The sequence below is a fragment of the Arachis hypogaea genome, chromosome 9 (genome assembly GCF_003086295.3).
Source record: "Arachis hypogaea cultivar Tifrunner chromosome 9, arahy.Tifrunner.gnm2.J5K5, whole genome shotgun sequence".
NCBI lineage: Eukaryota > Viridiplantae > Streptophyta > Magnoliopsida > Fabales > Fabaceae > Arachis > Arachis hypogaea.
The window spans coordinates 114,393,912-114,407,195 of record NC_092044.1 but is presented as its reverse complement, the minus strand read 5'-3'; positions in this window follow the sequence as shown (position 1 = coordinate 114,407,195).

Below are 13,284 nucleotides of genomic sequence, written 5' to 3'. Positions count from 1 at the left end.
CATCACCCTTGTTGATGGCTACATCCCATCCTCTCAGTGAAAATGGTCCAAATGCTCTGTCACAGCACAGCTAATCATCTGTCGGTTCTCAATCAGGTTGGAATAGAATCCATTGATCCTTTTGCGTCTGTCACTAACGCCCAGCCTTCAGGAGTTTGAAGCTCGTCACAGTCATTCAATACCGGAATCCTACTCGAAATACCACAGACAAGGTTAGACTTTCCGAATTCCCAGGATCCTACTCGGAATACCACAGACAAGGTTAGACTTTCCGGATCCCCATGAATACCGCCATCTAAATAAGCTTATACCACGAGGATTCTGTTGGGGAATCTAAGAGATATGCGCCCGGCCTAAGGTAGAACAGAAGTGGTTGTCAGTCACGCACGTTCATAGGTGAGAATGATGATGAGTGTCACGGATCATCACATTCATCAAAGTGTTGTGCAACGTATATCTTGGAATAAGAATAAAAGAGAATTGAATAGAAAGTAATAATAATTGTATTGAAACTTGAGGTACAGCAGAGCTCCACACCCTTAATCTATGGTGTGCAGAAACTCCACCGTTGAAAATACATAAGTGAAAGATTCAGGCATGGCCGAATGGCCAGCCCCCAAAATGTGATCAATGGCCTCCTAAGATGAAGAATAAAACAAAACTGAGACCAGAGATGAAACGTGGTCAAAAGACCGAATGGTCAAAAGACGTCTAATACATTAGTAAAAAGTCTTATTTATACTAGACTAGCTACTAGGGTTTACATGAGTAAGTAATTGATGCATAAATCCACTTCCGGGGCCCACTTGGTGTATGCTTGGGCTGAGCTTGATCTATCCACGAGCTGAGGCTTCTCTTGGAGTTGAACTCCAAGTTATAACGTGTTTTGGGCGTTCAACTCCGGATCATGACGTGTTTCTGGCGTTTAACTCCAGACAGCAGCATGTACTTAGCGTTCAACGCCAAGTTACGTCATCAATTTCCGAATAAAGTATAGACTATTATATATTGCTGAAAAGCTCTGGATGTCTACTTTCCATCGCCGTTAAGAGCGCGCCATTTGGAGTTCTGTAGCTCCAGAAAATCCATTTCGAGTGCAGGGAGGTCAGATTCCAACAGCATCAGCAGTCCTTTTGTCAGCCTTTTTCAGAGTTTTGCTCAAGTCCCTCAATTTCAGCCAGAAATTACCTGAAATCACAGAAAAACACACAAACTCATAGTAAAGTCCAGAAATGTGAATTTAACATAAAAACTAATGAAAACATCCCTAAAAGTAGCTTGAACTTACTAAAAACTACCTAAAAACAATGCCAAAAAGCGTATAAATTATCCGCTCATCACAACACCAAACTTAAATTGTTGCTTGTCCCCAAGCAACTGAAAATCAAATAGGATAAAAAGAAGAGAATATACTATAAATTCCAGAATATCAATGAATATTAATTATAATTAGATGAGCGGGACTTGTAGCTTTTTGCTTCTGAACAGTTTTGGCATCTCACTTTTTCCTTTGAAGTTTAAAATGATTGGCTTCTCTAGGAACTTAGAATTTCGGATAGTGTTATTGACTTTCCTAGTTAAGCATGTTGATTCTTGAACACAGCTACTTATAAGTCTTGGCCGTGGCCCTAAGCATTTTGTTTTCCAGTATTACCACCGGATACATAAATGCCACAGACACATGACTGGGTGAACCTTTTCAGATTGTGACTCAGCTTTGCTAAAGTCCCCAGTTAGAGGTGTCCAGAGCTCTTGAGCACACTCTTTTTCCTTGGATCACGACTTTAACCACTCAGTCTCAAGCTTTTCACTTGGACCTTCATGGCACAAGCACATGGTTAGGGACAGCTTGATTTAGCCGCTTAGGCCTGGATTTTATTTCCTTGGGCCCTCCTATCCATTGATGCTCAAAGCCTTGGATCCTTTTTACCCTTGCCTTTTGGTTTTAAGGGCTATTGGCTTTTTCTGCTTGCTTTTTCTTTTTCTTTCTATTTTTTCTGCCACTTTTTTTTTTCTTCGCAAGCTTTTTACTTTTCACTGCTTTTTCTTGCTTCAAGAATCAATTCCATGATCTTTTAGATCATCAATAACATTTCTCTTTGTTCATCATTCTTTCAAGAGGCAACAATTTTAACATTCATAAACAACAAGATCAAAAATATGCACTGTTCAAGCATTCATTCAGAAAACAAAAAGTATTGTCACCACATCAATATAATTAAATTAATTTTAAGGATAAATTCGAAATTCATGTACTTCTTGTTCTTTTGAATTAAAACATTTTTTTCATTTAAGAGAGGTGAAGGATTCATGGATTTTATTCATAGCTTTAAGACATGGTTACTACATACTAATGATCATGAAGTAGAGACGCAAAACATAGATAAACCCAACATAGAAATCGAAAAACAGAAAGAAATAAGAACAAGGAATGAATCCACCTTAGTGGCGTCTTCTTCTTGAAGGACCAACAATGTTCTTAAGCTCTTCTATGTCCCTTCTTTGCCTTTGTTACTCCTCCCTCATTGCTCTTTGATCTTCTCTTATTTCATGGAGAATGATGGAGTGCTCATGATGTTCCACCCTTAATTGTTCAACATTGTGGCTCAAATCTTCTAAGGAAGTGTTGAGTTGTTCCCAATAGTTGTTGGGAGGAAAGTGCATCCCTTGAGGCATCTCAGGGATTTCTTGATGATGAGCTTCCTCATGCATCTCTTGAGAACCGTGGAGGGTCTCTCTTACTTGCTCCATCCTCTTCTTGGTGATGGGCTTATCCTCTTCAATGGAGATGTCTCCTTCTATGATAACTCTAGCTGAGTAACATAGATGGCAAATAAGGTGAGGAAAAGCTAGCCGTGCCATGGTGGAGGGCTTGTCGGCTATTTTGTAGATTTCATTGGAGATGACCTCATGAACTTCTACTTCCTCTCCAATCATGATGCTATGAATCATGATGGCCCGATCCACAGTAACTTCAGATCGGTTGCTAGTGGGAATGATGGAGCGTTGAATGAACTCCAACCATCCTCTAGCTACAGGCTTGAGGTCCAGTCTTCTTAGTTGGACTGGCTTGCCTTTGGAGTCTCTCTTCCATTGAGCTCCTTCCACACATATGTCCATAAGGACTTGGTCCAACCTTTGATTAAAGTTGACCCTTCTAGTGTAGGGGCGTTCATCTCCTTGCATCATGGGCAAGTGGAATGCCAACCTCACATTTTCCGGACTAAAATCTAAGTATTTTCCCCGAACCATTGTGAGATAATTCTTTGGACTCGGGTTCATACTTTGATCATGGTTCCTAGTGATCCATGCATTGGCATAGAACTCTTGAACCATTAAGATTCTGACTTGTTGCATGGGGTTGGTTAGGACTTCCCAACCTCTTCTTCGGATTTCATGTCAGATCTCCGGATACTCATTTTTCTTGAGCTTGAAAGGGACCTCAGGGATCACCTTCTTCTTTGCCACAACATCATAGAAGTGGTCTTGATGGCTCTTGGAGATGAATCTTTCCATCTCCCATGACTCGAAGGTGGAAGCTTTTGTCTTCCCTTTTCCTTTTCTAGAGGATTCTCCGGCCTTAGGTGCCATTGATGGTAATGGAAAAACAAAAAGCTTATGCTTTTACCACACCAAACTTAAAATATTGCTCGCCCTCGAGCAAGAGAAGAAAGAAGAGAAGAAGAAGAAGAAGAAGAAAATGGAGGAGAGTGAGGGGAGATAGATTCGGCCAAGGTATAGTAGAGGGGGTAGTGTTGTGTGAAAATGAAGTGGAATGGAAGGGTATATATAGGGAGAGGGGAGAGGGTAGGTTCGGCTATTTAGGGTGGGATTGGGTGGGAAAATGTTTTTGAATTTTGAAGGTAGGTGGGGTTTATGGGGAAGAGTGGATGGATGTGAGTGGTGAATAAGTGATTGGGAAGAGAGATTGAGGTGATTGGTGAAGGGTTTTTGGGAAGTGTGATATGGGGAAGAGTAAACTAGGATTAGGAGGTAAGGTGGGAATATAGTAGGTGGGGATCCTGTGGGGTCCACAGATCCTGAGGTGTCAAGGAATTCCATCCCTACACCAAATAGGCATGTAAAATGCCTTTGCACACCATTCTGGCGTTTAAACGCCGAGTGGTGCACGTTCTGGGCGTTCAACGCCCATGTAAAGCATGTTTCTGGCGTTGAACGCCAGTTTCATGCTTGTTACTGGCGTTCAGCGCCAGCTTTTCCTCTAGGCACATTCCTGGCGTTTAACGCCAGAATGTTGCTTGTTTCTGGCATTCAGCGCCAGTTTCATGCTCTGTTCTGGCGTTGAACGCCAGCCAGATGCTCCTTACTGGCATTGAACGCCAGCCTGTGCTTCCTCCAGGGTGTGATTTTTCTTCTGCTGTTTTTGATTCTGTTTTTAATTTTTATATTTTTTTCGTGACTCCACATGATCATGTACCTAATAAAACACAAAATAACAACAATATAAAATAAAATAAAAATTAGATAAATAAAATTGGGTTGCCTCCCAACAAGCGCTTTTTTTAATGTCAATAGCTTGACAGTGGCTCTCATGGAGCCACAAGGTGATCAGGTCAATGTTGTATAGTCCCAACACCAAACTTAGAGTTTGGATATGGGGTCTTAACGCCAAACTTAGAGTTTGGTTGTGGCCTCCCAACACCAAACTTAGAGTTTGACTGTGGGGGCTCTTCTTGACTCTGAACTGAGAGAAGCTCTTCATGCTTACTCTCTTTTGTCACAGAGGGATGGCCATGTGCCTTAAACACAAGGTAGTCCCCATTCAATTGAAGGACTAATTCACCTCTGTTGACATCTATCACAGCTCTTGCTGTGGCTAGGAAAGGTCTTCCAAGGATGATGCATTCATCCTCTTCCTTCCTAGTGTTTAAGATTATGAAATCAGCAGGGATGTAAAGGCCTTCAACCTTTACTAACACGTCCTCCACTATTCCATAAGCTTGTCTCAATGACTTGTCTACCAATTGTAAAAAGAACAAGGCAGGTTGTACCTCAATGATCCCCAGCTTCTCCATTACAGAGAGTGGCATAAGATTTATCCCTGACCCCAGATCACACAGAGCTTTTGCAAAGGTCATGGTGCCTATGGTACAAGGCAATAAGAACTTGCCAGGATCTTGTTTCTTTTGAGGTAGAATTTGCTGAATCCAGGTATCCAATTCACTAATGAGCAAAGGAGGTTCACTTTCCCAAGTCTCATTACCAAACAACTTGGCATTCAGCTTCATGATAGCTCCTAAATATTGAGCAACTTGCTCTCCAGTCACATCTTCATCCTCTTCAGAGGAAGAATAGTCTTCAGAGCTCATGAATGGCAGAAGGAGATTTAATGGAATCTCTATGGTCTCTATATGAGCCTCAGATTCCTTTGGATCCTTAATAGGAAACTCCTTCTTGCTTGAGGGACGTCCCAGGAGGTCTTCCTCACTAGGATTTTCGTCCTCCTCCTCCCTTGTGCATTCGGCCATATTGATTATATCAATGGCCTTGCACTCTCCTTTTGGATTCTCTTCTGTATTGCTTGGGAGAATACTGGGAGGAGTTTCAATGACTTTCTTACTCAGCTGGCCTACTTGTGCCTCCAGATTTCTGATGGAGGATCTTGTTTCACTCATGAAACTGAAAGTGGCCTTTGACAGATCAGAGACTAGATTGGCTAAATTAGAAGTGTTTTGTTCAGAATTCTCTGTCTGTTGCTGAGAAGATGATGGGAAAGGCTTGCTATTGCTCAGCCTATTGCGTCCACCATTGTTAAAGCCTTGTTGAGGCTTTTGTTGATCTTTCCATGAGAAATTTGGATGATTTCTCCATGATGAGTTATGGGTGTTTCCATAAGGTTCACCCATGTAATTAACCTCTGCCATGGCAGGGTTCTCAGGATCATAAGCTTCTTCAGAAGCTGCCTCTTTAGTACTGTTGGATGCATGTTGCCATCCATTCAGATTTTGAGAGATCATGTTGATCTGTTGAGTCAACACTTTGTTCTGAGCCAATATGGCATTCAGAGCATCAATTTCAAGAACTCCTTTCTTCTGAGGTATCCCATTATTCACGAAATTCCTCTCAGAAGTGTACATGAATTGGTTGTTTGCAACCATATCAATGAGTTCTTGAGCCTCTTCAGGCGTTTTCTTTAGATGAATAGATCCACCTGCAGAATGGTCCAATGACATTTTCGAAAATTCAGAGAGATCATAATAGAATATATCTAATATGGTCCATTCTGAAAACATGTCAGATGGACATCTTTTGGTCAGCTGCTTGTATCTTTCCCAAGCTTCATAGAGGGATTGACCATCTTTTTGTTTGAAGGTTTGAACATCCACTCTCAGCTTGCTCAGCTTTTGAGGAGGAAAGAATTTATCCAAGAAGGCTGTGACCAGCTTATCCCAGGAGTCCAGGCTATCCTTAGGTTGTGAATCCAACCATATTCTAGCTCTGTCTCTTACAGCAAAAGGGAAAAGCATGAGTCTGTAGACTTTAGGATCAACTCCATTCGTCTTTACAGTCTCACAGATCTGCAAGAACTCAGTTAAAAACTGATAAGGATCTTCAGATGGAAGTCCATAAAACTTGCAGTTTTGTTGCATTAAAGCAACTAGTTGAGGCTTAAGCTCAAAATTATTGGCTCCAATGGCAGGAATGGAGATGCTTCTTCCATCAAATTTGGATGTTGGCTTTGTGAAGTCACCAAGCATTCTCCTTGCATTATTATTATTATTTTCGGCTGCCATCTCCTTCTCTTGTTCGAAAATTTCTGAAAGGCTGTTTCTGGATTGTTGTAATTTAGTTTCTCTTAGTTTCCTTTTCAGAGTCCTTTCAGGTTCAGGATCAATTTCAACAAGAGTGCCTTTTTCCCTGTTCCTGCTCATATGAAAGAGAAGAAAACAAGAAAAGAAGAGGAATCCTCTATGTCACAGTATAGAGATTCCTTTATATTAGTAGAAAAAGAAAGGAGAGAAGAATGCAGAAGAGTGGGTTCAGATATTTAGATGGAGAGAGGTGAAAAGAAGTGTTAGTAATTAAATAATTAAATAGAATAAGAAAAGAGAGGGGAAATTTCGAAATAATTTTGAAAAAAGGGATTAGTATTTTCAAAAATTAGAGATAAAATGTAATTAAAATTAAAACATGAAACAATTAGTTAATTAAAAAGGATTTTTGAAAAAGGGGTGAGATATTTTCAAAAATTAGAGAGGAAAGAGTAGTTAGGTGGTTTTGAAAAAGATAAGAAACAAACAAAAAGTTAATTAGTTAGTTGAAAAAGATTTTAAAATTAAATTTTAAAAAGATAAGAAGATAAGAAGTTAGATAAGATATAAAAGATAAGATAAAAATTTTAAGAAAAAGATATTTTGAAAAAGATTTAATTTTCTAAAATGACTTAACTAACAAGAAACTACAAGATAAGATTCTAGAATTTAAAGATTGAACCTTTCTTAACAAGAAAGTAACAAACTTCAAATTTTTGAATCAATCACATTAATTGTTAGCATATTTTCGAAAATATGATATAAAAGATAAGAAAAAGATTTTGAAAAATAATTTTTAAAATTTTTGAAAATAAGAAAAAAATGGAAAAGATATGATTTTTGAAAAAGATTTTGAAAAGATAAGATTTTTAAAATTGAAATTTTGACTTGACTTGTAAGAAACAACTAATTTTGAAAATTTTTTGACTAAGTCAACCCAAAATTTCGAAAATTTGGAGAGAAATAAGGAAAAGATATATTTTTTATTTTTGAATTTTTCAATTATGAGAGAAAAAAACACAAACATGACCCAAAACATAAAAATTTTGGATCAAACACATAATGCATGCAAGAACACTATGAATGTTAAGATGAACACCAAGAACACTTTGGAGATTATGATGAACATCAAGAACATATTTTTGAAAAAAATTTTTGATGCAAAGAAAACATGCAAGACACCAAACTTAGAAATCTTTAATGCATGGACTCTAACAAACAAAAAGTGCATATGAAAAACAACAAACAACACAAAACAAGAAAACATCAAGATCAAACAAGAGGACTTATCAAGAACAACTTGAAGATCATGAAGAACACTATGAATGCATGGAATTTTCGAAAAATGCAAGAAAAATTTTTAAAGCATGCAATTGACACCAAACTTAAAACATGATACAAGACTCAAACAAGAAACACAAAATATTTTTGGTTTTTAAAATTTTTTTTTTCAAAAATATTTTTGGAAAAACGAAAAAGAAAAGAAAAATTTTGAAAAAGTTTTTGAAAAGAAAATTACCTAATCTGAGCAACAAGATGAACCGTTAGTTGTCCATACTCGAACAATCCCCGGCAACGGCGCCAAAAACTTGATGGACGAAATTGTGATCACATCAATGTAGTACTCTTTGTTGTTGTATGAAATCATTATTATGGCTCTTTGCTATGTCTGGACACAACTCCGTTCAACTAACCAGCAAGTGTACTGGGTCGTCCAAGTAATAAACCTTACGTGAGTAAGGGTCGATCCCACAGAGATTGTTGGTATGAAGCAAGCTATGGTCATCTTGTAAATCCCAGTTAGGTAGAGTCAAATGTGATTAGATTGGATTTTCGAATAATTAATAATAAATAGAAAATAAAAAGGGATAGAAATACTTATGTAAATCAATAGTGGGAATTTCAGATAGGCGTGTGGAGATGCTGGAATCCTTTCGAATCTCTACTTTCTTATTGCTTTCATCCAATCCTTCTTACTCCTTTCCATGGCAAGCTGTATGTAGGGCATCACCATCATCAATGGCTACTTTTAATCCTCTCGGGAAAATGGTCCTATGCGCTGTCACTGCACGGCTAATCGTCTGGAGGCATCACCCTTGTTGATGGCTACATCCCATCCTCTCAGTGAAAATGGTCCAAATGCTCTGTCACAGCACAGCTAATCATCTGTCGGTTCTCAATCAGGTTGGAATAGAATCCATTGATCCTTTTACGTCTGTCACTAACGCCCAGCCTTCAGGAGTTTGAAGCTCGTCACAGTCATTCAATACCGGAATCCTACTCGAAATACCACAGACAAGGTTAGACTTTCCGAATTCCCAGGATCCTACTCGGAATACCACAGACAAGGTTAGACTTTCCGGATCCCCATGAATGCCGCCATCTAAATAAGCTTATACCACGAAGATTTTGTTGGGGAATCTAAGAGATATGCGCCCGGCCTAAGGTAGAACGGAAGTGGTTGTCAGTCACGCACGTTCATAGGTGAGAATGATGATGAGTGTCACGGATCATCACATTCATCAAAGTGTTGTGCAACGTATATCTTGGAATAAGAATAAAAGAGAATTGAATAGAAAGTAATAATAATTGTATTGAAACTTGAGGTACAGCAGAGCTCCACACCCTTAATCTATGGTGTGCAGAAACTCCACCGTTGAAAATACATAAGTGAAAGGTTCAGGCATGGCCGAATGGCCAGCCCCCAAAATGTGATCAATGGCCTCCTAAGATGAAGAATAAAACAAAACTGAGACCAGAGATGAAACGTGGTCAAAAGACCGAATGGTCAAAAGACGTCTAATACATTAGTAAAAAGTCTTATTTATACTAGACTAGCTACTAGGGTTTACATGAGTAAGTAATTGATGCATAAATCCACTTCGGGGCCCACTTGGTGTATGCTTGGGCTGAGCTTGATCTATCCACGAGCTGAGGCTTCTCTTGGAGTTGAACTCCAAGTTATAACGTGTTTTGGGCGTTCAACTCCGGATCATGACGTGTTTCTGGCGTTTAACCCCAGACAGCAGCATGTACTTAGCGTTCAACGCCAAGTTATGTCATCAATTTCCGAATAAAGCATAGACTATTATATATTGCTGAAAAGCTCTGGATGTCTATTTTCCATCGCCGTTAAGAGCGTGCCATTTGGAGTTCTGTAGCTCCAGAAAATCCATTTCGAGTGCAGGGAGGTCAGATTCCAACAGCATCAGCAGTCCTTTTGTCAGCCTTTTTCAGAGTTTTGCTCAAGTCCCTCAATTTCAGCCAGAAATTACCTGAAATCACAGAAAAACACACAAACTCATAGTAAAGTCCAGAAATGTGAATTTAACATAAAAACTAATGAAAACATCCCTAAAAGTAGCTTGAACTTACTAAAAACTACCTAAAAACAATGCCAAAAAGCGTATAAATTATCCGCTCATCAACTGCCTCCCCAAGACAACTTCCAAAGAAAAGTCGACAGGCTTCCTCAAGGACTTCCAGAAGGGTATATATATTTTCTTTACCACAAACTCTCTGAAACCATATTTGCTTAACCTTATCTTGATTTTGATTCTTCCTTTAGTTACAGTTACAAACATCAAGTGAGAGCTCCTCTGAAGACAGTGAACCAACTATCCAAAATCTTCTCGCTGCATCTTCGAACACAGATGATGAAATTGAATCTAACCCATCCTCTCAATTGATTCGAAGAAGAAGACCTGTTTCGGTAACTTTATAATATCTTCGAATATATTAATTCAATCGAAATAAATTCCAACTGATGTATATTTTATTTCAGCCTGTCACCACTGCTCAATTAATTACTTCCTCTCTGGCCCTTGATCAACCCACACAACAAAAACAACCAAGGCCAGAACAACATAGATCTTACTTATCAGTTCAAATCATTGCACTTGCTGAACCCATTCGGGTGGTTCCTCCAATTTTAACTGAAACACAAGTGGTTGATTTATCAGTGGAGCAACATTCACCATCTCAAACTGCAGCCATTGATCGTACTTCTTCACCAGTTCAGGCTAGAGCTCTTAGTGGATCTCAAGCGGCTCCTGACTCTGACTCCCCTTCCCGAGTTTTAGAATCCAATTCTGATTCACCTTCTCGAATTCCATAGACTATTCCTTCGCCACAAAAATCTTTCAGTTCACCTAAAAATGCTGAACTTCAAACTCCTCTTATTTGGAACCTAAAAACTTGAGTATGATTTCCAAGTCTGCAGATGTTGATCTAATTGAATTGGTTACCATCTTAAACCAGGTCATCCAAGAAGACAAGGTGCTTATTTCCACTTATGCACCTGCAGGTCCTTCTATATCTAATCTCCCTTCCGAGTTAGATAAGAATGCTCGAGACCAACTATTGACCCTTCTCAGGCTCTTGGAGCATCCACCCACTGAATGGACAAATGATGCAGTCCTGAACCCACTTCTGTCTGACGTCTTAAGCACATCTCTTGAACTTCAGGTTCCATCCCAATACTCTGCTATAGTCAATCAATTCATAAAAGTTGCCAACAGATGTGTAACTATCCAAGATAAGTTACAAGAGGTCAAAGAAAAGGTGGCTAAGATCCGGACTAAATCAGAAGGCTATACCACAGCTCTTCAGCCAATTAAAGCTTCTCATAAAGAATTTGACCTAAGAATCTCTCAAGCTTTTTCTGCTCAAGCTTACTATGATAAAGAAGAAGAAGCACTTGAAGCAGAATTGGCTCAAATTAATGAGAGACTTGCTAAAATTCAAAAGAGGAAGGCTGATATCGCAATACCTTTAGCTACTGTCCAACACAAACAACAAAAACTTGTGCAAGAAATCCGTTCTATTGAGGCCAAGTAAGAAGAATGTGAGAAGTAACTTGACAAGGCCCAGTATGAGGAGTACGAGCAAACCGAAACCCTTTCGGCTCTGGACAGTGAAAGGATTAAACTATGCTCAGACTTAGCAAAGCTTATGGCGCCTTACATTTCTCCACCTTAGAGTATCAGTCCTTGTAATAATGTCTTTTTTTTAGACCCATGCATTTATATCTTTAACTCTGGTTTGACAAACAATGATATTGCTTCAGGTATTTCCTAATTACTGAATTAACTATTTTTCCAGACTCGATATCTTTGATTCAATACGCATTTTCGGAATATAATTTGATAATTTGAAAAGGTCCTTCTCAAGTATAGGACCATTTGCCAAGAAATATTGACTTTTTTCATTAGCAAAATAACCTTCAAAACCAACTCCCCAATACTGAAGCATTTCTCCCTTACTCAACGATTATAACTTCGAGCAACGCTTTCTTTTTTATAGATCATATTTTCAAGTGCCAATATACACTCTGAGTCTAAATCATTTAACTCATTGAACATTACGTTCCAATAATTGTCAACAGGCAAATCATCTTGCTTCAATACTTTCAGAGTATTAACATTAATTTCTAATGGCAAAACGACATCATGACCATATACCAATTTATAAGGAGAAGTACCTGTTGATCCTCTTGGAGAGTTTCGATAAGCCCAAAGTACTTGGCTCAAAGCCTCAAAGTCTCATGCCAAGTTTGAGGTTTGCTTTTGATCTGCTTTTTGATCAAATTGATAAAAAATTTATTTGTCTCCTCAACTTGTCCATTGGCCTGTGCATAATAAGGTGTTGAAGTAACCATATTAATGTTTCTTGAAGTTGCAAAATTCTTTATTCGCTGACCAATAAACATAGTTCCTTGGTCAGTACTCAATGTTTGAGGAATCTCAAATCGATGAATTATATGTTTTTTTGATAAAATCTATTATTTCATTTTGTCCAACTTCTATCAGAGGAACCGTTTTAACCCACTTTGTGAAATAATCTATTGCCACCAAAATAAATTTGTGGTTTTTCGACAAGGGGGATGTATCAATCTGATTAGGTCTAAAGCCCAATATCGAAATGGTCAAGATTTAATGATCGAATGCAACTCAGATGCTAGAATCTGTTACACTACTCCATGGCGTTGACACTCTTGACAAGCCTTTGCATAATCAATACAATCTTTAATCATAGAGGGCCAATACACATAATTTCGATATAGAACCCATTTCATTTTCATCCCAGCCTGATGAGAACCACATATACCTTTATGGACTTCTCCTAAAGCAATGTCTTTATCATCTTGGCTTAAACATCTCGAAAGGCTCCCATCGATCCCTTTCTTATATAACTCATCAGCCATTAAAACAAAATTCATTGCTTTTAATTTTATCCTCCTATCAACTCGAATGCTGGGATTCCTTAAATACTCAGCAATAGGTTTTCTCCAATCATTATCTCCCCATTCATCCAAGTATAAAGCTTCTCTTTCATCTATAGACACTAAAATTTAGCGAATTTCTGCCCATTTTTTCAATGTCTCAGGGCCTATTTTATATCTCGAAGCAATTTGGGCTAACTCATTGACAATTTATCTTTTTTTAAAGATATCACAAATAGAAATAGATACATGCTCAGAATTATTAACCTTCAGTATTTTACTTGAGGT